The sequence below is a fragment of the Hesperophylax consimilis genome, chromosome 3, assembly GCF_061612785.1.
Source record: "Hesperophylax consimilis isolate HC1 chromosome 3, BYU_Hcon_1.0, whole genome shotgun sequence".
In the NCBI taxonomy this organism is placed as follows: Eukaryota; Metazoa; Arthropoda; class Insecta; order Trichoptera; family Limnephilidae; genus Hesperophylax; species Hesperophylax consimilis.
In genome coordinates, this window is record NC_142838.1 from 13,469,965 (window position 1) to 13,495,880 (window position 25,916).

Here is a 25,916-nt window from a genome sequence, read left to right on the forward strand (position 1 = left end):
AATATTTTGGTATAGGTTTTTTGCATACTTCATTGGAATTTCGAACTGTTAGTTAAAGTTAAAAAGTTGAGAGTAAATTTAATTTGATTTCTTGAACCGCGTCCCGATTTGCTATAGCTAAATTCGAGCACTGTCCTCAAAAAACTATCAGCAGCATTTAAAACAAAAGACTAAAATTTTCTGACTAAATTTATGTCGAATGCGTCAAAGGAAAAACTTTTGTAAAATGTTCACTCACTGGTCTTTGCTAGACTCCTCCGAGAACTCATCCCCATCATCGCTCTCCGAGTGTGTTCTCTTACTGGCCCTGGCGGGGGGCGCCCACTGCTGCTGGTGCGGGGTGTAGCCCCACGGCTCCGGGGGGACCCCATGGCCCACCGCACCCTCGCCCGACCCGTACTCCAGCGTGATGCCGCCGGACTGGACTGGGCGGAAAGCCACCTTTGTGGGGAGCGACGAAGTAGGGCTCCGCCTTTTTGGGGCTCAAACTTTGCGATTATTTCGAGAATTCCTCACACTAAATAAAGATATTTATTACTGTTACATAAAGTGACTTATTCCGGAAGCACAATTTTTTTCGTTAAAAAGCACAAAAGTTTTTACAAATTTTATATTGATTTCAAATAATATCGTAATTGTGTTATTATTAAGTAAAGTTAAATGTTATTGATTAACAGTTCATTATTATTCACTTGTTCCAAAGAAAGGTCAAGAAAACTGTGTTGAACTTGTGTCGTCGTTTCAACGCTAATGAGCGACACGTGTCAAGACGTAGGTCACTTATCACTTGCACTTCAAGAAAATATATTCAAATCTTAAAAAGAACGATCGACAAGTTTTTCAATAAGTTTATTATCTATGGAAATATATGATGGATTTAGTGTTCGATTTTTTAAATTAAAATTTAGTGTTAGTTTATTGCGGAAAAGTTTTTAGAGTTTTCGCGGGCGGAAAGCGCTCCAGGTTGGCGCGCGTGTAGCGTGTGTCGAAGAAACGTGTCGACGCGTGCACGGGCGGTGGTCGAATGAGAGGAGGCCCCGCTCACGTGGCGCTGTTCAATACCATTCATTCATTGCCCCCTTGCCTGTATTTGTGAGGGGTAACTCTACGCGACCACTACAAATGTATTGGTCTTTGTTTGTCGATGTATTGGTTTACAACTCACTACTACACGTATTATTACTATGAGCTTTACTATCGCCGGCGTTAGTACTACGGTCGCCGTGGGCATTGGGTTCAGGGGTGAGTCGCGCTGCGTGAGGGGTGGATATCGGGAAAACGCGTGGGACTGTTTGCTGGGTAGGTACTTTGCGTAGAAGCTATTGACTTTAGCGTGAGAAGACGGGTGTACGGTCGACCGAAATTAATTCGATGACAATGGGAATGAAATGGTGGGAAAATCATCGGAAAAGTTAAAAAAATTGTTTATAGGATAAATAAATATTTAAATTTATCTACTTAGTAGAAAAGGATTTATATCGTTGATTGAAAAATATCAATGTCCATCAATTTTATTTTCGTTTGCCAATCGAAATCTGCGCTAATAAATCCACCCTTCCGAATGATACCCCAGATCCCATAGGTGAGTTATGATTATCTGCACCTATCATCGCGACCTTCCGCAATATTTATTAGGTTAGCAGGAGACCTGCAAACCTTGAAAAGAATTTTAAAAAGTTGAAACAAACTGAGATCTGTCCAGCTACTGCGTGGTGGGTCGGATTAGAAGAGTCCAGACGGACTTTCTCGAACCAACGCCTTGCATCGCAGAGAGAGGGATGAATTCATACACTTTCCTTCACAGAACTACGCCTCCTGTATTTACTTAAAATACCACCCACACAGTATCCCCAAAGATGACATAGGCCTCGAGTGAAATTATTTTACTCAGGGCCTCCTGCGGGGGGCTAGTAAAAATATTACATGGCTTACTCAACAACAAGAGAAAAATTAACATGACGTCGATTTTTTCAAGGTTACGAAAAATCTAAAAAAAACAATGTTTATAAATTATAAAAATAATTAAAATAAACTATTTTAAGTGTTTGTTTATGTTGTAGGCAACCCTGTTCTAAGATCTTATACCCCAGATATCGGGAGTCTGCACAAGGCGAACAAGGCGCACAAGACAACACAAGGTCACAGTGACCCACTTCTGAAGGAAGGAAGGGAACAAATCTGGGCCACCGGCACCGGAAACCCGCCCAGGGGCTGTCTGTTGGCTGGGGAGAAGGAGGGGGAGGGGGAGGTTGCCATCTATTTCTATTACAATAGGCCATTTTATGCAGATGGCGGATTCTCTAGCTTGGAGAAAGTTAGAATGAAAGCAAACAGCTAATGTCATACAAGGGATGCTTTGTTGAGGGTTACTTTGGTAAATGTTGATTGAAATCAGTTTTTTTGCGTAACACGTGTCCCGAACGCTGGAATATCTTTATATATTATTTGAGTTAGGGTTAAGTTACCGTTAATTTTTAATAGTTCAAATTATTTGAGTTTCTTGAAATGGAATTTAACTTAATAATGGAGATATTCCCGACTTTACACGGAGAAAACTTACTAATGTAAAATATTGTTAATTTAGTCTAATTATTCGTTTTCTTGTTGAAAACGGGACTGCAGGCCATTAACTATTGAATTGACAGAACTCCTAACAAAGTATCAGTTAAAATCAAATGTTTTATGAGGGAGGCGGAATACGTGTTCATACAAATGTTGACATTGACATACTGTCGCATTCCGTCATGATGTTTGTTAGGAAAACAACACGTGTTCTCGATACATTCTGAATGCTGAAATTTTATTATTGTAAATGACATTCTTACATTTTTCACATGTACCTACAGATTTTGAAATTTTCCGTCTAGGAGGTTCATTCGGTGACCGCGTATGTCATCAAAATGACAATTCAACACACCTCCAAAAAGTGATATGAAGTCATGAAAAATGATGAAACCAAAACTAGGTTAAATAGGTTACATAGGTAACTACTCTATATGATGAAATATCACGGAACCGGTTAATTCAATACCAAAGTTTTAAGCTAAAATTAACCATTCTGAAGATAGACGGGACTGTCCGAAACTGGTCCGGTCGGAGAAAAATAAATGTGGAATAAAGTTTTGTAAATTGTTTTTTTTTTATGCTTTATTTATCAAGATATGAGACGGCCTCCGTGGTCGAGGGGTAAGGCTCTCGACTGTGCAAGCCGGAGGTCGCGGGTTCAAATCCCGTCGTGCGCAAGTAATTTTATTTGATTAACGTGTGTATTTGCTTGCGACACTTTCCAGAGTGGAAGATACTCTCAGTATCGCCCTGGTATAAGACCACCAATCAGAATTGAAAAGTTCCTTGAAATGGCTTGGGCCGTGTTTGGTGACCAGATCTGAATATCCAGATACTTCCCCATCTTCCTCTCCCTCATCTCATTCACCTCCTCACTGCCTTCAGCCTCACAACATACCCCAAATGGGGATGACAGTGTATCGCTGGCTGCAAACGGTTGGGAGTAGTTGGGACTGTTAAAAGAGCAGGGTTAAAACTCGTACCTAATGTAAATGTCCTCTCATTTTGAAAAAGGCTTTTTAAAATTAAAATGTCAATCAAATAAAAATTTCCACCCTTCCATCATTTATTATATTTATCTACCTATAAAAAAGCAGTATCTCCTTTGCGTCTCTGCTTTATTATTCAAAGCTTTATATTAAAATACAGAACAAACATATTATTTCTGTAAGGTTTTGTTCAAATTTCCTTCGCTTCCGTATTGAACCCTTTCGCCTTTTGTTGGTCTCTTTGCCTCTGTAGGGGTAGTCTTTATAATAATATTTCTCGGTCTATTCTTATAAGCACTTTTGGATATGCCTGCGGAAGTATTAGGCAGTGACAGTTGGATTTATGGCGGTTAATTCACTTTTAATGGATGATCATAGAAAAACACTTAAAATAATATTTGTTAGTGACAAAGCACGTTTCTAAAGGAGAGCTCGTTAAAATTTTATTATTATGGAAATAGAAAAATAGTTAGTTGCGAAGTATATAATATGGTATATTCTGATTTTGAGATTGTTGGGTGCTGTAATTTAGAAATTAAATTTTAAATTATAATAAACGCAAATTGTAATGCGCCAAATGATCGTTTTAACAAAGAACCTATTTGTGTTATTTAATATAAATTAAAAACGTAGTATGATGGAAGTAGGTCACAATTAAAATGAATATTTCGGTTGTGATTCTGTTCTGTCTATAACTTTTCTTTGAATTTTTTTACTTTTACATTTTATACTTTTACTTTTATTTGAGTTGTTGTACTTTTACATTTTATACTTTTTACTTTATACCTTCCTTTGAGTTGTTGAACTATTACATTTTATGCTTGTTACTTAATACTTTTGTTTGAGTTTTTGTACTTTCACTATTTTTATTTTTGTTGGTGGCAAGGTTATGCCGTATATATGAAAAAATAAAATAAAATAAAACTCCGGTTCAATGAGCTCTAGACCTTGGATTTGTTTTGTGTCATTTTCAAAAATAGAGTTTATTGTGGGAAAAAATCATTCAGGCAAGCGGTAAAGTAGGTACGAAAATTATTTAATTTTAATTAATAATTCTATATTATTATTATTTATTCTGTTTAAGTTTTTGACAGTTGTCGTAATTTTTAATTTTACTTAAGTTGATTCGAAGGGTAAATTTTTGATCGCCTCTACGAAAGGCAATGATGAGAAAAAATATTGTTTAGTACATATTTTAAGCTCACAACTCCTACAATTATAATATCCCTTGATTTTTCGCGGGTATGAATTATTATTACACAATAGTCATATCATGAATTTGTAACTTTTTATATTACATACTTTCAAATGGGTCCAACGAAGCTTTTTGTTTGTGAAACTATTGTAGTATCCTGTAGCTTCACCTTAAAAGGGACTTGGGTTCAGGATTGATTATAATACGTAAGGCTGGTTGAATATTTACAGAGATCGTTTATTGCTTGTTAACTGTGGGACTACAGAATACCGAATGGCAATACAGACTACCGCCGAAGTGCTCCCCGCACCTCGCGGCCCGTAGGTAGGTACCGAGTACCACATTCTCCCCCACTTAAGAGGAGAACTCCTACCAGGTTTACATCTTACCTGAGCCTGTTTACAACAGATTTATAGAGTTATCATATATAGCAAAATTATAATAAAGGTTGTTACACATTAGTTTTTTCTATGCCGCAGCCTTCCAGTCCAAGGAGACTGCCACGGTGGTTCCTGAAACAGAGGAGAAGACCCATTAGCCCCTTTCCGAAAATAATGGGAAAGGTCTAGGTCTGATACTCTCATATCAGAGCCTAGATCGTCACTATACACTTTTTCACGCTCTTTAGGATTCCACCTTACACTCATTGGTGTCAGTTGATCCTCATGTCTTTTCCAGATTTGCCCTGTGTCTTTTATGAAAATTAAGTAGGTATTAAATCCAATTCTTTTTTTAATGATACCTACCACCCAACCTTTTTTTCCTCTAAAATCCTTAGTCATCACCTTTTTCCCCACCACAAATATATTCATATTTCTTTTCTTAGATTTATAACTCTTTTTCTGATTTTCTCTACTAACTAATATTTTACTCTTTACTTTATCCGACATACATCTCTCCCCCCTCCTTTCCGCAATCACTGGAGAAATGAAATCAAACACGGACCTTAATCGTCGTCCTAACATAGCCACCGCTGGTTCTACACCAGTCGTGATATTTGGGGTATTCCTATAATCAATTAGGAATTTTGTTAACCTATCATCGACGTCTCTCGGTAACCCCCCATTATGTAAAATCTTTTTAAAAAAAATTTTACACGTTTTAACTCCGTTTTCAGCTAACCCATTACTCTGCGGATGATTCACAGGAGAAGTGATGTGCTGGATTTTTCTATCTTTACAAAAACGCTTAAATTCTTCTGAACAGAAAACAGACCCGTTATCCGATACAATAGTTTCTACAGTACCAAATTGAGCAAACATCCTCTTTAATTCCCTTAAAGTATTATCCGTATTAGCTTGTTTTAAATTAATGCATTCTATCCACTTGGTACTTGCATCTACTATAATTAAAAAATTTGTATTAGCCATCGGACCAAAAAAATCAATATGTATCCTTGTCCACGGCTTTTCCTCAATCGGCCAATGTTGTAAAGGAGTTTTTTGGTGGATTCGCCTGATTTTCCAGACACTCTTTACATGATCTAACTAAATTTTCTATATCTTTGCCCATTTTTGGCCACCAGAAATAACCTCTTGCTAACCCTTTAGTTTTAGCTATACCTAAATGTGAACGATGTAACATATTTAACAAATCCCCTCTCATAGTATTTGGAATGATGGCTTTATGTCCCCAAAAAATACAATCTTCTACTAAAGACAACTCATCTCTAATTTTCCAAAAAGCCCATAACTCACTATCTTTTGGAATTTTCCTTGGCCAACCCTGCCTTAAATATTGTTTTACCAATGATAATACGTCATCTTTAATAGTGGTTTCCTTTAAATTATCAACATTTAATGGAACCTGAGAGTTATCACTAACATAAAATAACAACTCTTTTTCAATATCCTGAAAATTAATGGAACTCAGCTTCTCAATATATAAATCCTCCGATTTATTTGTCTCTTCTATTGGTAATCTTGATAAAAAATCTGAACAATTTTTTTCTGATGCTACATATTCAATTTCATAGTTAAACCCCGCCAAAATTAAACTGTAACGTTGCAATCTATTAGCACTCAACACAGGAATGCCCTTCTTTTCTGACAAAATTCGAACTAACGCTTGATTGTCGCATTCTAATTTGAATTTCCTACCGTATAAATATACAAAGAATTTTTTTAATGCAAACACTATCGCTGTTGCTTCTAAATCTAAAATACTATATTTACTCTCTGTGTCTGTCAATTTCCTTGATGCAAACGCTATAGGTCTACTACTACCATTTGAATAAGTATGTAAAATTGTCGCACCCAATCCCTCTAAGGATGCATCCGTTACTAATTTTACTGGTAAACGTGGATCAAAATGTACTAACACGCAATCAGAAGACATTTCTCTTTTAAGTTCTAAAACAGCATTTTCACAGTCCTTTGACCAAATCCACTCCGAATCTTTTTTTAATAATTTATATAGAGGTCCTAACAAACTAGATATATTCGGAATAAAATTTCTATAATAGTTAACTAAACCTAAGAAACTTCTTAACTGGTTAATATTACATGGGCTACTAGACTCCATTATTGCTTTAACTTTACTTTCTAATGGTCTAAAACCTTCCTTCGAAATAAAGTACCCCAAGTATTCAATACTTGTTTTGAAAAATTCACACTTTTCTTCATTTACCGTGAGACCACAAAGTTTCAATCTATTCAAAACTGCTAATAAATTTTTATTATGTTCCGCAACTGATTTGCCCGTAATCAAAATATCATCGTAAAATATAATTGTTCCGTTTAAACCTTGCAATGAATTAAACATAACCCGCATAAATATACCTGGTGCTGCATTCAAACCATACACCAGTCGAGTATATCTATATAAACCTATATGTGTAGCTATGGTAGTTATATCTCTACTACCTTCACTTAACTGTAATTGTGAATATGCCATTTTTAAATCTAATTTAGAAAACATTACCGCTCCACTGATTTGTGTCAATAAATCCGTAATTACGGGTACTGGAAATTTATTTACAACCAAACCTGGATTAACTGTTAATTTATAATCTCCACAGATCCTAACTGATCCATCTTTCTTAATTATTGGAACAATGGGAGATGCATATCTACTCGTTTCTACTGATTGTAATATTCCCTCTAAAACAAGTCTATTAATTTCATGTTCGACTTTATCTTTAATAGCTAAAGGTATTTGCCTTGCATTGCACATTTTTGACTGAAATCCCTCTATTAATTCCAGCTCAACACTATATTTATTAAATTTCCCTAATTTATTCGTTAATACGTCTCCAAATTGTGTTTTCAACTTATCGACATCTAAATTGCTTTCTTCATTAGCACCAAAATTATTCACTACCGTGCAATTATTCAAAAAACTAATGCTAATCCCAAATAATTCCATAAAATCCTTACCTAAAATTAAATCCGACCCATTTTCAATAACCACAAATTCAAAATTTTGTTGATTATTATTACATGTGACAAATAAATTTATTTTACCGCTCGCTTTTAGCGGCTTGTTATCGTAACTCGCTAAGTGTAAATTAAATTGCATTAATTTAACATGTTTAAAATATAATTTATAGATACGTTCGGGTATGGCACTAATTCCCGCTCCTGAATCTATCATTGCCTCGAATGAAATATCATTTATTTTCAATTTAATTATATACGGTTCAATCCTCTTATTAATACTTGAGACAAAAATCTTTTTTTTAATGCACGAAATATTTCTACAAAATTTAGCAATGTGACCTTTTTGACCGCATTTAAAACACTTCGAAAATTTATTATTCACAACCTTGCACTCTGATTTAAAGTGCCCGAATTTATTACAATTAAAACACTTTTTCTGTTCCGAATCTAGATGCTTCAATTTCGGTTTAAAATTATTACTATCGCGCGATGAACTTCTACTATGCCTCGAATTTAAATAAACACTTCGATGTTTCGATACTGATGGATTATTTTTCGGACTTTTTGATCGTGAACGTGAACTAGCTACTTGATAACACACTTTTTCGTCTTTGAAATTTGCTTCAGAAGCCTCTAAACACGCTGCGATTGAAATTAATTTCTCAAACGAATTTTTTTCTTCCTCAATGAATAACCGTTCTCTAATTTTAGGGTTTCTTACTTTACAAATGAATAAATCTTTTAAATTATCTTCAAATCTAGTACCGAATTTACAATTTATGGATAAACTTTTTAACCGTGCCGCAAATTCTTTTACACTTTCTCCTGATTCATTAACTACATTATAAAATTTTGATCTTTCTTCAAACAACGAAGTAACATTTTCACAATAATTACCCAAAAATTCACACAAAATTTCTACTGTGACATCATTTATTTTTTTAGGAGTAACCAACTCAATCAATAATTTAAAAGTTTCCTCCTCCAAAGCGTTCAAGAATATAGCTCGTTTCTTTTCGGCAGAAATTTTCTCATCATATAATATGAAGTAATTCTCCAATCTTGCTTTGAACACCCCGAAACAATCTGACTTGTGACTGAATGTCTCTAATGGTTTGATTTGAGCCATGATTTTACAACAAAATTACAACAATATTAAAAAAAAAATTATCAATAAAAAACTTAAACTAATGACTTAACTCAAGTCTAATGATGATTGTAGCTCTGGTTCTGGTCATCTACTCCCTCCTGTTGCAGATCTTCCTTCTTAACCTCTGGTTCTGGTCATCTACTCCCTCCTGTTGCAGATCTTCCTTCTTAACCTCGGCTGTACTCCAAGAATAGCTCTCGACCGATAGTTCCCAAGGATCCGCTCTCAGCTGCTCCTTGCTCCAATACAGCTCCCAGCTGTGCTGCTGTTGTTCAGCCCCCGGCTTCTTATGGTTTGAAATATATATATATACAGCTCCCCGCTGAATATTTATCCTCTTCACGATAACTCCGCTCCCGCGTGATTATCTGGAACTATTTTTTTTTTTTGATTCTGGTTTCGTAATTCAGCTCCCCGCTGAATTATTTTCAATCTTATCTTACAAAGATTCAACGATCCTGTTCTATTAATGTAGCGAGACTCCCCGTCCGTCACATTTAAAAAAGCACCGCCATTACGTGAATACTCTCCGAATTTCTTGAATTTTAACAACACGTTTGCCGCGTAAATTCTTTTAAACTTCGCCACTGTTTTGATAATGACTTAGTTTCCTCGTCGCCACTGTAGTATCCTGTAGCTTCACCTTAAAAGGGACTTGGGTTCAGGATTGATTATAATACGTAAGGCTGGTTGAATATTTACAGAGATCGTTTATTGCTTGTTAACTGTGAGACTACAGAATACCGAATGGCAATACAGACTACCGCCGAAGTGCTCCCCGCACCTCGCGGCCCGTAGGTAGGTACCGAGTACCACAACTATGTACCTATCAAAAGCTTCGTTTGAAAGCTATCAAATATATTACGACTAGTTACAAATCGTCGGGCTCTGCAAAACATATAACTTTGGTAGTGAGAAATCTTATTAAGTATGTAGGTACTTGATAACGCAAATCGGATTGTATACAATGTTCTAAAACATACAAAAATGAATGTTCCCACGACAACTTAAGTATTTTTTTGTTTGCGCAGAAGTCTGATGAACGAGTACTTTAGAGAACACCTTTTCTCCCACGCCTTTGTGAGACTTTTAGTTTCTCAGACGTTACAAAATAATACAGGTAAAGGATTTTAGTTCATTTGACCGCAAGCGATATTGTGCGAATCATTCTAATAACAGGTGCTCCTTCCATGACAGGTAGCTGGTACGTACCTAGTGCATAGTGACTAGAACCTTACATTGGGAGCCTAGAATATTTTATAAGAAATAGTTTATACACCGATAACCTTTATATGTAGGTAACTACATCACATATCATAAAGAACAAAAATTTTTTTTTATTAGATCTGATTTTTTTTAAATACATCTATATGAATTTATCTTGGAAGTGGAAATTCATCCGATCGAGCTGAAACTCGGCAGATAGACTGATGACAATCGCGGACATGTACGCATTACTCGGAAATTCGACATTACAGCAGTTAACATACGCAATAAATGTCGGTCTTATCCAATCGGATTTGGTTCGGTTATGGAGTCAATCTATATAGAGGCAATCCCCAGTCAAAACAAAACAAAAAAAAGATTTATTTTAATTTTAAAAGACGTTAGAAAACATTTTGTTTTTAGGGGTTGATTTTTACCAAAATTTAATCTACTTTTTTCGGCAACAGGTTAACAAAATTTTTGTTAACAGCTGAACCTCCTAACAACTGATTTTGTTGTATTTAAATTGACCTAAAAATTCCTTAAGATTTACTTAAAAACTAAATTGAAAAATAAAATATACCACAAAATCGACTCAACTGTGATTTAGGTTCAGCAGTTTTCGACTTGTACCACGAGTTTCCGGACATCGTGAATAGATGTTGAGGGTGACTACTTTAAATAAATTAATTTGAGCGATCCACTCTAGGTTTAGAAATGGGCAGTAGTGTTATTCTGGGTTGAGTTCATTACCAATAATTTATTTGCGGAAAAATATGCCATGTACGACGTACGTACAGGTGGTACAGGCTTACAAACAAATAATTTTAAAGAGGACACGTTTGAAAGTATTTGTGTACACCGATACAGTACCAAAAGTTTCAAACTCTAATTTCAGTTTAAATTTAGAATCGCGATTCAATTCGACAATGTTCTCTTTATTATTTTTTGTTTCATTATTTAGGGTGGTGCTACACGCTTGCCAAGCCTCGGCAAGCATTCGATCGAGCGTTTGGCTTGGCTTGCATAGACTTATAAACTCTTGCCGCCGTTCGGGCCGGTGTGTATTTTGTGCACAAATCATAGATCTTTGCAGCAAACGCTTACGAGGCATCCATACGTTAGCACGTTCATTAGAATGGTTTATTTATGTTCATTAGTAGAACATCCGAACTGGCGACGGATGCATGCCGTTTTCGCTCTGTGCCGTTTGACGTAAATTGTATTAAAATGGAATATCGATACAATATTGTTATTATTTCATTTAATTATTGTTGCATAATTTTAATGAACTTCCAGGAATAAACAAAAAATAAAGAAAAAACGCTAAAAAATATTTCCTCTGCAGCTGTATTAACCAGTGACACAATAATTCCTTGGAACTCTGTAATTTCTGTATATATTTATTAATGCATTTATGAAATATTTTTCAAATAGCAGTCTGTCTGTATTTTAATATATATGTGTACGCTTTTCATCGAACTCCCTATTAAATTCGTATTCTGACGAATTTCTTTTTTTTAAATGTATAATATTACCGAAATGACTTTATTTAAACTCATTGGGAATAATGAATTATAAATATAATTGTCGATAATTTGTTATGTACTATCCATAAATGATTTTAAAATAAAGTAATTCATTACGACATGTTTTATGTCAAAGCCCTAAGGGTGTAAATAAATAAATTATATTATAGTAAGTAATAATTTGTCATTTATTGCAATAAAAAATTTATTAAAATTTGCATTCTCTTTGTTTTGTTTCACGTTAAAATAAGAATAGGATAAAGTAAATATGATAGTCTAAGCAGTTACTCGAAAGGGCGTAGATGTTGACGTTTGACTTGCCTATACTTGCCAAGCATTTGGACAAGCGACTTGTGAGAAGCGTGTATACGTAGCATTAGCTTCCTGACAAAAGCGAAATCCTTATTTAATTATATTATTTGTTCATCTATTCAGTACAGAACTATACACGCAAAGGTCTGAAAAAAGGTTTACCTGGACTATTATTTTGTGTAGGATAGTAATGTTCTGTAGAATGCTGAATTTTATTAATTGCCTACAACGTTTTTGCAAAAGAAATCCGTCGATGATTGATAAATATGTATATCTTTTTGTGTTCTTCATTAATGTAAAATTATATCTGGTCTTAAAAATTATCTACTTACAGTGTTTTGAATTATTGCATCAGCTGTAGCCAAAATAGTTTTGTTTAAAATTATTTGTTTTAATGTAATAACCAAGTAAAGACGGGTTCAAATGTTTTTGTTTATACCTACTTTTATTATTAGTTTATCATGCCCGAGCCTGAACGTAGGTAACAACTAACTACATACATGGCAGTGGCGGTCCGTGACTTTTCAGTGAGCTAAAAAAAAAAATATATATATATATATACATTTTCAGCTACAATAACATCATTAATGTGGAATTTTTCAATCTTACCAGTTAAGCTCACTGAAAAGTCACGGACCGCCACTGCTACATAGATACAAATTATTGCAAGGTGGTATACCGCTCTCATCGACATATCGCAAGGATTAATATTGTAAGAAACGGAGTTGAAAGGGCAATCCGATAAGACGGTGTGGGAGAAACTGAAAATAAAAACATGGATAAAAAAGATTCTATTTGTCCAAGATAACGCAAAAGGTTCTCCTTTTGAAGAAGGTACCTTTGTGTTGTGTGTTGGTTCTTTTTGACAAGAAAAAACACACGGATCAAGCCTACGATAAAAACAAAAATATTTTATATATTGTGTGGGCGGGTTGAACATTAAGAACTTATTGATGAAAAGGTAGGCTTACATTATGTCAACAGCCAATTAAATACCTGTTCTCTCCAGGTTTATTTCAATTATTTATGTAATAATATATTTTATTTATTTATTTTTTATTTATTTATTTTTTTATTAATACCCCAAACTAGGCAAATGCCCGTATTATGGTGGTAATAAATAAGAAAATATAAAAAAAGAAATCATAAGAAAATATAAAAAACATATAAAATAAAATATAAACACAAAATACAATGTTGTTCAGATATCGTTATACAAATGGTAAAACAAAAACTAAAATAATAAATATATATGCGATAATATGGATAAAGTCGGAATGAATTCACTTAATGGTCTTTCTTCAGTCAGACAATAATTTCATTCAGGAAGCTTTCTGATTTCATTCTGGCACATTCTATGAGCCATACGGTTATTTTCTTTTGAAATATAATATTAAATATAATGTATCTAACTGTTTAAATAGATAGATGGGTAAAACAGTAGGTTCTTCATGACAACAGCGAGGATTGTATTTTGTATCAGTCTCAAATATCGTGTAACGTTGCGCATTTCTTGTTAAGAGGAACGCCTGCGCGGACCATTTGATACAAATAACATTTTAATTTGGATTTGAATCCAAAATTCCTAATCCAACTGTATACTTAATTTTCAGTTCCATAGGTATAACAAATATCTAGTAAGAATAGGTTCTATTTTAATTATTTGTTTTTTAAATTATGATATATAGGCCATTACAGAATTCAATTTTGCGAGATGTTAGTTGGCAACTTTGGCATTTTAGGTGAGTTAGTAATTATTAAAAAAATAATCTTCCGATATTTACTATTGGAATATAATGACAAATATTTGAAAAGTAAGTCTAGCAATTAAAAAAATCATTAACTCACAAATAATTGCCAATGTTTCTAAGATCATGAAATATTTAATTCTTTCTTATTATGACCAATATTGTATGATTTAAAACTGAAATAAATAAATAGCACAAATATGTACTAGATACTTGCTAAACCTTTGAATAAAAAAATGATTGCGTCAAATCCAAATGTAAGTATGTTTTTTTTTATGAAAATGGCCGCACGGGCGTTCCCCAAATAGCGGATTCGATCATTCAATTTTAGTTGATCAACTTTTATTGAACGACAAGATTTCTAACTAAAAATTGATCAACTTTGTTGAAAGAAGGTTGACAAAATGCTTTCAAGTTGTACTTGTTGTCTTATTAATGTGAGAAAATTTACACGAAAAGGTATTAAAAAGGTGGAATTAGTTGAAAATAATGTTGTTATATCAATTCTGAATTTGAAATGTGAGATTGACTAAAATGTTGTAAAAAAATTAGGTTGCAATGGCAAAGTTGTTAGAGGCCTTGTCCCTGTAAAATATAGATGTTTTATTTAGATTAATTAGCATTATCTTCTTCTTTATTGATTAAAGGTATGTGTGTTCAAACATTAATAATCAATATCTTCACGGTTACAACTCAGAATCGAAAACTGACATCTACCTTAATGATTAACCGAATAGAACTTAAGGCGATGCCATACGTAGTAATGCAAAATCATGTGTTTTTGGTTTGAAAATTTGGCCGCCTAGAAATATTTCAGCTGCTTTAATTAAATACTGCGAGTAGAATACATCTTGGCGTTTGAAATAATCGAGTATAATAATTTTTTTATATAAGTCTTTTTATAAGCCCAGAAAAAAATAATGTTTAGGCCTATGAAAACTGCTTTAAAGTTCAAAATCTCCTACTTACGAAGCCATTTTCGGTTATGATTTTATTGTATAATGTGGCAAATTAAGTTATTTATAAAATGATAGGAAAAAAATTAAATATTTATGCCTGAACATCCCCAAAATAAAGTAAATGGCACTTTTTGGCCATGTTTTTTTCTTGCATTAACCAAAACAGGCGGATGGTGTTAAGCGGGAATTTAAACCTTAATGATTATTATAAAACCAGTGGACCCTGCAATGCTTCGCTATTACTAATGTCTTTCTCGGGCGTCTCTATTTCTTCCACCATTCACTAACTGTATACCACAATGTAAGACTGTAAGACTCATAACGGGGGTTTGCTCGACGCTCACATTTTGATTATTTCCGATGAACGTATTACTAACAATCCAAATATTTCTAGAGGGATCCCTGAAAGTTATTTATAAATAACTTAAATCCGTTCTATTGAATTTATTTCAGATGTTATTATTTAATATATTTAAGTTTAATAAAAAAAGAACCTTACCATTAAAATATGTTATGTAAAAAGGTTTGAAAATTTTACAAAACGTTTAAATATAAAATTAGCGGTAAGCACCAGATTTTATTTTTCTAAACGATGAATTAGTAACTTCCCGAAGGTTCCCTCTAAAAACATTTGAGATTTTAGTAATATGTTCATCAGAAATAATTAAAATAAACCCCACGCATAGATCTATGTTCTATGCCTGCCAGGGAAAATCGACCGTAGGTCGGTCTATTACGCCGTCCGCGAACCTTATATCGTTTTTATATGACTTCATCACTTATTTCCTTAAGATTCCCACTTTATTTTGGAAATTTAATAGGGAAAATTCAATTGAAGGTCTGTCCAATAAACCAAGACCCCCCCTCCGCAAAATTTTTGTGCACGGCTACTTCACTATCATCGTTAAGATTCTGTCTTTATTTTAGGGTATTGTTTCGTCTGAAGAAACTGTCTTTATTTTAGGGTATTGTTTCGTCTCATTCCGGTGAAGAGATATTGCGTTAAGTGTTCCTCGGGTGTCTCCAACTTCTTCTAACATCCATCTAAACACTCCTGGCACTAATAAGAATAAACTTTGGATTTTTCAGCGATATCGGTCAACCACTTTTCGAGTTTTGCGAGCACAAACATACACAGGCTGATTTTTTAATATATAAAGATGATTGATATACTGTTAACCTAATTATTTATTTTATATTGATTATTAGGTACGTTTTAAAACACAAACACATAAGTAAGTACCTAGGTAGTTAAACAGTGATTTTTACACACCAATTTCATCATAATTGTAAATACGTAATATAATATAATAACAATATAATCAAACGTAATACGAGGGTATCTACGTTAAAGTAAATAAAGTGACAAGACTGATGGATATCAGATAGTATTTCTCCCTAACGCAGTTTGACGTACGTTGTTTATTTACTAAAGGTAAACAAAATTAATCTGGTACCCCTTCTCCACAGATAAAACAAACACTAGTTCTGGTAATATCGATCTTCTCACGCTTTTTATACCGATTAGACTATTCAGTGGGTACCTACCCACCTACAACTAGCATATTATTTGTATAAAGCACGGAGGTATTATTCACAACCCTACATTTCGCTCCCTTTGAAAAATACGTTCTCACGTATGGATAGTACCTAGCTATCTAAATGAAATGGGATTTATAATTCACTTGTATACATTTCCGCGGGTTAATTAACGATTGACTTAAATTTTTTCCAATGTAGGTACTAGCAGTGCCGAGTGTGGAAAAATAAAACTTTATAAAAAATATATTTTTAATTTTTTTAATAAATCTTACCTTAACATAAGAAAGCAGAAAAAATGTACATTTTCCATTTTACCACATTCATTTCAAACTAGAAACAAATTTTAGCTTTACAAATTACTATTAAACTTGTTGATACACATAAAAAATACTTTTTAAAAATATAATTGCCAACTTCAGTAAATCCTCAATTAAATAAATCCTCGCATGAAGTTTTTTTATTTTTATGATAGGTTATGTTAGGTTCATGGGTTGCGTCTTACGTCTATAATATCTACGTATTAGTATTTCTTTTGTTCAAATTTGTAATGGTTAATCTTTACAAATAAAGGTAGATTTCACGATTTTTCAAAGGTTTACACTTTTAAGCTGACGTGTAAATTATCAATCTATTAAGTTATTTATTTTAATTTAGGAAATTAAACAGTTCAATACATTGCTTGTTTGCTACAATAACGAGTTAAATCAAACAAAAAAACACGATATTTGCCGCGAGACAGAAGGAAGTGTCAATATTGCTTCACGATATTTAAAAAAAAATTAAATAATAATCTAATTTTGAATTGTCAATATAACGGCAAACAATCATTTGAAATTTGCTTAAACGAGAAACAAATCATAGATTTCCTCATTATACTAATACATTATGTTTACAAAATAATATATTTAACAATTAACTAGTGTTTAGGTATATTTATATAATTATGTTAACACATTTTGATTACTATAATATGGGCATATGTCTAGTGTGGTAGTCGAAAAGTATGAAAAAAACCATGTACAAAATAATTACAATATCACGTGATTTTTCTCTGATCTGCGCTAGTATTCACAATACTTGCGTACAAAAGTTCGGAAAAAGTCAGTGGTATCGTGGTACACAGGTGTAACGTTGGACCCTTATTGCGAAATGCTTTTACCTCCTTAAATTTATTTGGATGTGCCCAGATGTCCAGGTACAACTCGGTGCGCAGGGCAGAACCTGCCGCCACTGCGCAGTCAACTTGTGACATCGGACGCAGGCAATGTCAGAATTGAGCGCCTACCAGAATTACCCGGAGAAACTTAATTTAGTTAGTTTTTAAAGAGGAAACGCTAAACGCAACACTTCGAATAGGTACAATCAATCCTTCATTTTATGATGAGATAATGTATTATTTTCTGAATTCAACACAAATGCCAAGGGGAAACGTAAAAGTAGGTGTATTTCGTGTCTTTGGGATGCACGTATGTACCAATGCAAATGTTAAATTATTTTGGCCACATTCAAACAAAAATGTTAAAATAATAAAATATGAACAATTTCGTTATTCGGTTTATTTTATAATATTAATTCAAGACAAAAAAAAATTCATTTCAAATCGGTGTATTATTAGAACTTATTTGGACCTTTCCATTTTATCTCTATTGCACCTGTATGGTCTGTTTCAGTAAATGTATCACTAGGCTTATCTTGCCAGAGAGAAACTTGACGGACGTAAATATCTCTCTTAGCGAGCATAAAGAGCAACTGAACTTTCGGACCAATGTGAAAGGAAATAAACTGCATTTACAATTTGAGGGGTGTTTTTGCAAAACTGTCCTATTCCAAATTTTGCCCGTGAATGCAATATTTTTCTAAATATGTCTCTACGTCATATAATTGTAATACGATGTGGTAAAAGCTAATTATTACCAAAAAAAAAACTTAAAAAATGATTTTTTCTCGCATTCGTCTTATTCCATCCAATGTTACTATGAAAACAGGCTTCTTCAATTCAGCCAATAGAAACGAAGCATTTGTTGATTTGTATCATGTCAGTTGTGTTATATGGGTTTAAAAATCAGCTAATTCCAAAATAGTTGGTTGCAGAACAGGATTATTTCAAGATTGACTTGTTCCAAACATGAATAGTTAATTTTTTTATAATTATTCAACATTATATATAACTAATCAAATATAATTCTAATGTATTACAATTAAAAACGCAGATGTAAAATTACATATACAACACCTGTATCAGTTTTTTGCGATTTCCCAACAAAACGTTCAGGTGGAATAAGTCGGTTTTGCAAAAAATACCCCTCAATTGAAGAAACAAAATTTAAACTTTTGACATACAATGACATGTACATATTATATCCATGTTCAATATTGATGTAACTTCCGGAATTTTGTTATAATGTAATTCTCGGTTGGCTCTTTGGTGAAACATCGGGATAAACAAAACACTAGACTTTTTATTGAAGTACATTATAAGTGGGGCTGGTGGACTTCCAGTAGGCCAATGTCCATCAGAAGGCGGTAGGAATATTTTTTGATTTGATGAGCTCTTGAACTCGAACAGCAGTGTTATTTATCCTGATATTATAGATCTCTACAATATCAATAGCTCCACAAATATGCTACTAATACATACTGTGTTTCACAGAGGGCATTACAATTTAAATATATGACACTTATAATATTATCTGTTGAGCCTATTTTGTAATATCCATTAGGTACATTATCCATGTTACAATATAATCAACACATACGCAACAAATAGTTTTACTGCAAAAGTGTCCAGAAAATTAAATGCTTTAAAAAGCGTGAAGGTTGTTACGCTTTTCATTTAAAAACAACAAGAAACGAATAAGTACAGCAATTTATGCGAATTTCTTTTTTGCCAATTTATAGCTTTTGCCTGCAGCATTTATCATACCCTGGCAGGGCTGGCGCCGTACCGTGGGAAAGTTCTCAAAGCAATCGTCTCACACGCGACCTGCACGCGGCTGAGGGAGACAAACGTACAGCCTCTACAATGCGAAAGAGCGAAATGCAAACCTTTAGGGGTGTCTCCTGCTTCTAGGAGCGATAGAGAAATAAACTAATGTATTAAAGGATGGAAAGAGATGAAAAATTAATATTGGAAAAGGATGGGGTTAGTTTGAAAGAGTGAAAGGAATAACGAATGGGGTGTAAAATGATTATTATTTAAGAACATTGAATAATAATAAATTAATCAGTTTTTTTCGCTTTTTCTAACGCGAAAAGAAGAATGCTGAAAATTTTAACTAGCGAGAGGATCCAACGCACAAGGATGAAAAAAGTAGGGAACACATGGCACGATCAAGTGAAATAAATAATATTTATATTGCCACCTGTAATGCACAGTCGCAATGCAGGTTTAGAGTGTTTTATACGGGTATTTCAGGATCAGGATCCTGCTCGAAGGAGCCAGCAGCGTTGATTAATTGCTTGTGCACATTCGTGAAACTCGATGGACATTTGCTTCAATTTCCGCTAGTGTCCGTTCAAAGTTTCAAAAAAATAATTCCTTGAAATATGTAATTTTTAACAAGTCTATTTTTCTGAACGTTTAGTTGTCTGTTCTTAATTTTTTGAAAATGTAATTTATTGAAAATGTACTTTTACGAAAATGTACCTAATTTTTTTAAATGTAATTTTTTGTACATTCAATTTTTGGTAAATGTAATTTTTTAATGTGTAATATCTTGAACGTGTAATTTTATACACTCGTGGCGCCCTCCAACACTTTTTGAAGAGGTATAACTTGATCCAGTGAAGCGTAAATAATAAATAATGTCGAAGGTGTCCCGCAACGGCACCTTTTGGAGTACCTTGGAATCATGTTAATTTAGCCAAAAAGTATTGCGAAACACTAGTAAGAGTTCAAAAAGAAGAAGAATACTGCGAAAAACTAGTAAGAGTTCAAAAAGAAGAAGAATATGGTATGAAAGGAGATAATATTTAAATACAAATCTTAAAGGGAGCGCGTAAATCTAAAAAAATTAAATTAGGCGTAAGCGAAATTATTTACTTCAAAAACCTTTGAATTAATAGTATGACAAATATTATGTTTAAATGAAAAACCTGAGAGGAATGCGTTTTCGATTAAAAAAGCAATAATTTTGTGTGCTCTATAAATCCCCCACACTTCCTCTCCCTTCAATGTTATACGGTATATAATATATGTTTTATGTTTTTTTCCAATAATATTTAAAAATAATTCCTTGAAATCATCGGATACCCTCAGATCAATTTCAAAGTTTTTTTTTATATAGTCTAGTAAGAAAAGTCAAATTTATAATGTATGATTATAATTTCATTTTATATCCTCGATACACGATATCAAAATAATTAGCGATTATATTTCTCAAAAGAAATTGCCGAGTTTGGTCATCTGTTGACAAATTTCAAAACTTTTTACAAAGAACATTATTGGCGATACAGTTCTCTTCAATTGCCATCTATTGTCGTAAAAGAGAACTAGATTGAAAATATCTTATGGTTATATGAATTAAATCTGGCTGACATTTCTGTTTCGCATCCAATCATTGGTCCTTTTGGAAAAAAACTGCTACGTGATTGGTTGATAAATTAAGATGGCTGGCGAGAAGAATCGTGTTTTTGTGCATGCCGTCAACGGTAACGAAGCTTTCCAGACACATTGCGCAGTTGGTAGCAGTGTTTATCAATCGCTTGTTATGAATAGGGCTTGATGTCAAATGGGGTTTGTGTTTCTCGCGTCCCAGAACCAGCTGTTTTATATCGTGGATTAAAATACAATAATAAATGAAAGCTGGATCTTTTTCTGTTTTGTAACATAAACTGCACATGTTAAAGTTTGCTACAAGCATTAAATTGTTCAGTGATAAAGAGTGTAGTGTTATATCTTTATAATTTCCCCTGGTGATATGTATTTTTTGCTTCTAAGGGTGCGGTACTGCTTCTTGAATTGAGGGACATTTATTTTGAAAGGTTTGTTAATTTTAAAAATACTAAGCTTTATACTTACTTTAATATACGTAAAAGCCATGTTCCTTTTTTCAACATTTCATAAGTTTCTGATTCTTTCAACTTCTTTAAAGAAATATTTTGTTATTGTAAATTTAGTGTCGTATTATTCATTACATAAATTGAAAACAGAAGTCAAGTTCACGTGCGCTTGGCATTCTTGGATAATCGTGTTATCAAAGAATCTAATATTAACATTTTATTTTTAACCAGGGTGCTTGTGTAATGTTTTTTGGTTTTAAATTGTATACTTTCAACACGATATTTTTTATATTTGTACAAAATACAAACTTATCTATTTCTGTTTAGAATGACATAAGATTCAAAGTCTTTATAGGATACATCTTTACTGTTTCTAATTTATTATCGTAGAATTATTTTACTTACTGTTAATTTTTAAAGCGTTTTATTTCTTGGTAATATTATTATAGGTGGGTACCTACCAACCTGTTTGCATTTATGTTTGAACATTTGGGAACTTCTTGTCTGCTAAGTATAAAAATGAAAAAAACAATCAGATTTTTTTTTTAGTTTTATGTTGTAAGCTTGCTAATTTTGGACCTATATACTATTGTATTATTTGATAAAGCTTAAATGTATATTCGTAATATCTACAAGTGCCATCGTTATTAGTTAAAAAATAAACGTATTTTTACATATTTATGTTTTCTAGTAATAATAAAAATGATTTGGAACTGTAATTTTTTCGCGTATCACAAGAATTGAAATCAATCAAAAGTAATTTCACTTTGTTCCACAGTATCGCTTCCGCGAAAGTTCACCATTTGGGTAGGTACTCGTATCGCCCTGATGAATGTTCACCATTTAGATTGGATATTGGCTGAAGTGGCATTATGTTTAGTAACTAGAAATGGTCAGCTAGGAATTTATCCTCTTTCCAAATTCCCTTCTTCGCCTCAACTCAACGGTAGAAAAATAAATCTCCATCAAAAAGTCTTAAAAATGGTTGTAATTAGATAAGTACCTACCTATCCTCATTCTGGATGAACTGAACCATAAATAAACCACTCACAACTGAACCATGGAGGAAATAATTATTCCTCCAAGAATTGAACCAACGCTGTGTTGCCAGGCTATAATTCCATTATCTAGTTTAAAAAAGTTCTTTTAAGTGAAAATCAATTATTTATGAGATATTAAATAACAGTATTTTTCGATTGAATCCCACACGGTTATCCTCGATTACGTGATCGAGTATTACTGTCTCTGAAATCACATGATATTAAATATTTTGCATATACAATTACACCACGCGCGTCCGTACCAGGAACCTACGGTTATTATAATTTTATCATGTAACACCAAAAATGGTTAATGTAAAATGCGTACCTACGTAAGGTACCTGACTAAAATTCTTCTAATATTTAAAAGAATCAGATACTAATAAATGCATCGTCTCATACATACTCGTCTGTTATTTTGACTCTTGACAGGAACCGACGAGGATCGTGTCAAGTCTTCCTCGTGCGTCCCCGACTTCCTTTATCATTCACTTTAGTGTCAAATATTCTCCTGGCGTTCAAATTCATATTCTGCATTTCCAAACCATCTAAGCGTCCCTTTCTTAATCTTGCCTATTACGCTTACATCGGCCTTACATTATTTCCTGATCATACCTAGGCTTATTCGTGGTTTTACCATACTGGTCTCAGGGATCTCATTTCTACAGCAATTACTTTCGTACCGATACCTAGGTAGTGATGATTTTGGTTACAAAATTGTATTTTGGATTGAGAGGTCAGTGCATTCCTAGTTCTTGTGAACTTTTAACTATTTATCTTCGAGTCACGATATTGGTTGAGGCGCAACAGAAACCTCCATAGAAAGTTTTTGTGATATCTAAAACGAATTTGGAGGGAAAAAAGAAAATAAATTATTGATGTAATAGTCTACCCATTGGGCTCTTTTAAAATTCCCACGACAACGGCAACTATGTTTCATTTCTTTAGTACCTACGAGTGAGAGAGATCTAGAAATTTTAAAAATGTTTACTCCAAACAACCTGTTCACTCACTGAATCGAAACGTTACTCGAGATGGCTATAGTCGTGTTTCCATTCTCTTCCCTTACAACAATCCCCAAATATAGGATACCATTAGGTTACGAAAAACTAAACACGGTTGGAGCTAAAAAAATTGTCCAAAGAAGCAGTTCACAATGGAGTGCTGGTACCTACCCTGATGTGTGGGAGTGAGGCATAGAACTGGCAGAGGAAGGATGAAAGTGACTGAATGCTGTAGAAAATTGAGACTTCTGAGGCGTATGCGTGATAACACCATATATGACCGTGTGAGAAATGTAGATTCGCAAATAATGATGTAAGTGTAGTTATTATAATTAAAAATGGACGTTTAGACGTTTGACGATAGAATAAGTCGGAGACGCCTGAGGAAGACATGGAACGATTAGGTGAATCAAATACTCGAGTCGGGGCAAGTGAAGAGTCAGAATAACAGAAGTTTGTGTATGAATGTGAATGAAGCAAGATGTGTGTGCCAAGACCAAGTTGTTTGGCGGTACCACTAGCTGTGGGTGGTTGGGAATCTTACGTGGTACCCACATAAAAAAAGTTACATTGTTCCAATTTTGAAAATCTACAAGTAGGTACATCATCGATATTACATGTGTTTGAAATAATAGTACCTACCTATGTAGGTATTTATGTAATTATATTTGGAGAGTTTTGCAGCCCGAGGGCTTGATCAATATACATCCTGCGATAGAAAATATTCTCCCATTTCTTCGTAATCATCTGTTTGAATATGCTTTATATCAGGGGTGTCAAACTGGATATTATTAAGGGCCGTTTATAACATTTGGCGTGTGTAAGCGGGCCGGACTCAATATTTAAAAAATAAAACCCATACTTTATTGTTAACATCTTTATTTAGTTAGATACCTATTTATTATAAATTCAGTAAGTTAAAAAGAAGGGTAACAAGGTAAATTATCTTGAGCCGGACACCTGACTTCTCTTGTTTTTGACAAGTTCATTGATGTCGGGTGTCATATTCGTCGTAGTTACTTTTAGAATCGATTGGAGATTTTCATCCGTAAGCCGTGAGCGATGTTTGTTTTTATTTATTTTCATAACGGAAAACATCTGCTCGCATAAATACGTACTACCAAACATACACAGGATACGTGCCGCATGATTTCTTATACTTGGATAGTTATTCAAACTCTTGAAATATTGTTTATAAAATGTAGTAACATTAACTTCCTTAAATTTATCCTTTACAATGCTGTCGCATTGGAGATCTATCAATTCCATTTGCAAATGAATTGGTGCCAGTGCATCATCAAAAGTAAATGGATTGTTGAAAAGTGGGAATTCCATTTTATGCATTTTGCGAAAATCTTCAAAACGACTGTTAAATTCTGTGATCAGATTCAGCAAAAGTTGAGAATACTCATCCAATTTTGTCTGGTTCACTGTGCCAAATGATTTCACGTTTGTTTTTTTATGTGAATTTCCCACAGTCTTAATTTTGTTTCGAAGGCTTGTAAATGCGAATACATTTGAGTGACGATCAAGTCTTTACCCTGTAACTTTATATTGAGGTCATTCATGTGTTTTGTCATATCTACCAAAAAAAGGCATCGACTGTCCTCTGAATATCTAAAATGTACAATGAAAGAGTGCGGTTCTGTCCTCCGCGACATAATATTGTCACGTGGTAGCGAGCCGTAATGATGGGACCTGAGTGCCGCATGCGGCTCGCGGGCCGTATTGATAGGGTCCGAGGGCCGCATGCGGCCCGCGGGCCGTATCTTTGACACCCTTGCTTTATATTCTTATCACAATAAATTATACGCTTTACACGAGGTTTAATGGCGTAAAAAGGTGCAACTGGAATAGTTAAGTAGCCTATAAAATCTTTATTGCCTCCGGAATCCATTGAAGACTTTAACATTACAGAAGTTGCTCGGGGAGCATTCTCTGGGCTCGTATTCAAATCTAGCCGTATTGACAGTAAGTCCCCTAAGGAGTAAAGGCAGTAAAACACTGCTAACAGGGTGGTATAGACGTACCGCTGATATGTCCGTTGTCGCTTCTTCTCTTTCTTATGCGCGACGCATGAAATAGAAAAATAAGATTAAGGTTAAACGCAACGCTCGTTGTATTCTACGTGTTCACAGATGGCGTTAATTAGTTAATTTTGTTTAAATACGCTTTTGCAAGGTATTGCTTTACAATATTAAGACAAATCATTTGTTTGCGCCCGTATATACGCAATATGAATATGAATCAATAGTTTTGTTCGTTTAAAGACTTAATTCTTTCGAGAAAGGCACAC

At 33.8% G+C, this 25,916-nt stretch overlaps 1 protein-coding gene across 1 annotated transcript in view; it reads left to right on the plus strand.

The window, feature by feature from the left end:
- Positions 1–21,274: 21,274 nt before the first annotated feature.
- The window catches only part of Syn2 (Syntrophin-like 2), a 310,605-nt gene continuing 305,963 nt past the window's right edge, over positions 21,275–25,916 (plus strand). The window contains exon 1 of the mRNA XM_089648441.1: positions 21,275–21,558. The gene's annotated coding sequence lies outside the window, so the exon portion shown is untranslated. The remainder of the gene's footprint in view (positions 21,559–25,916) is intronic.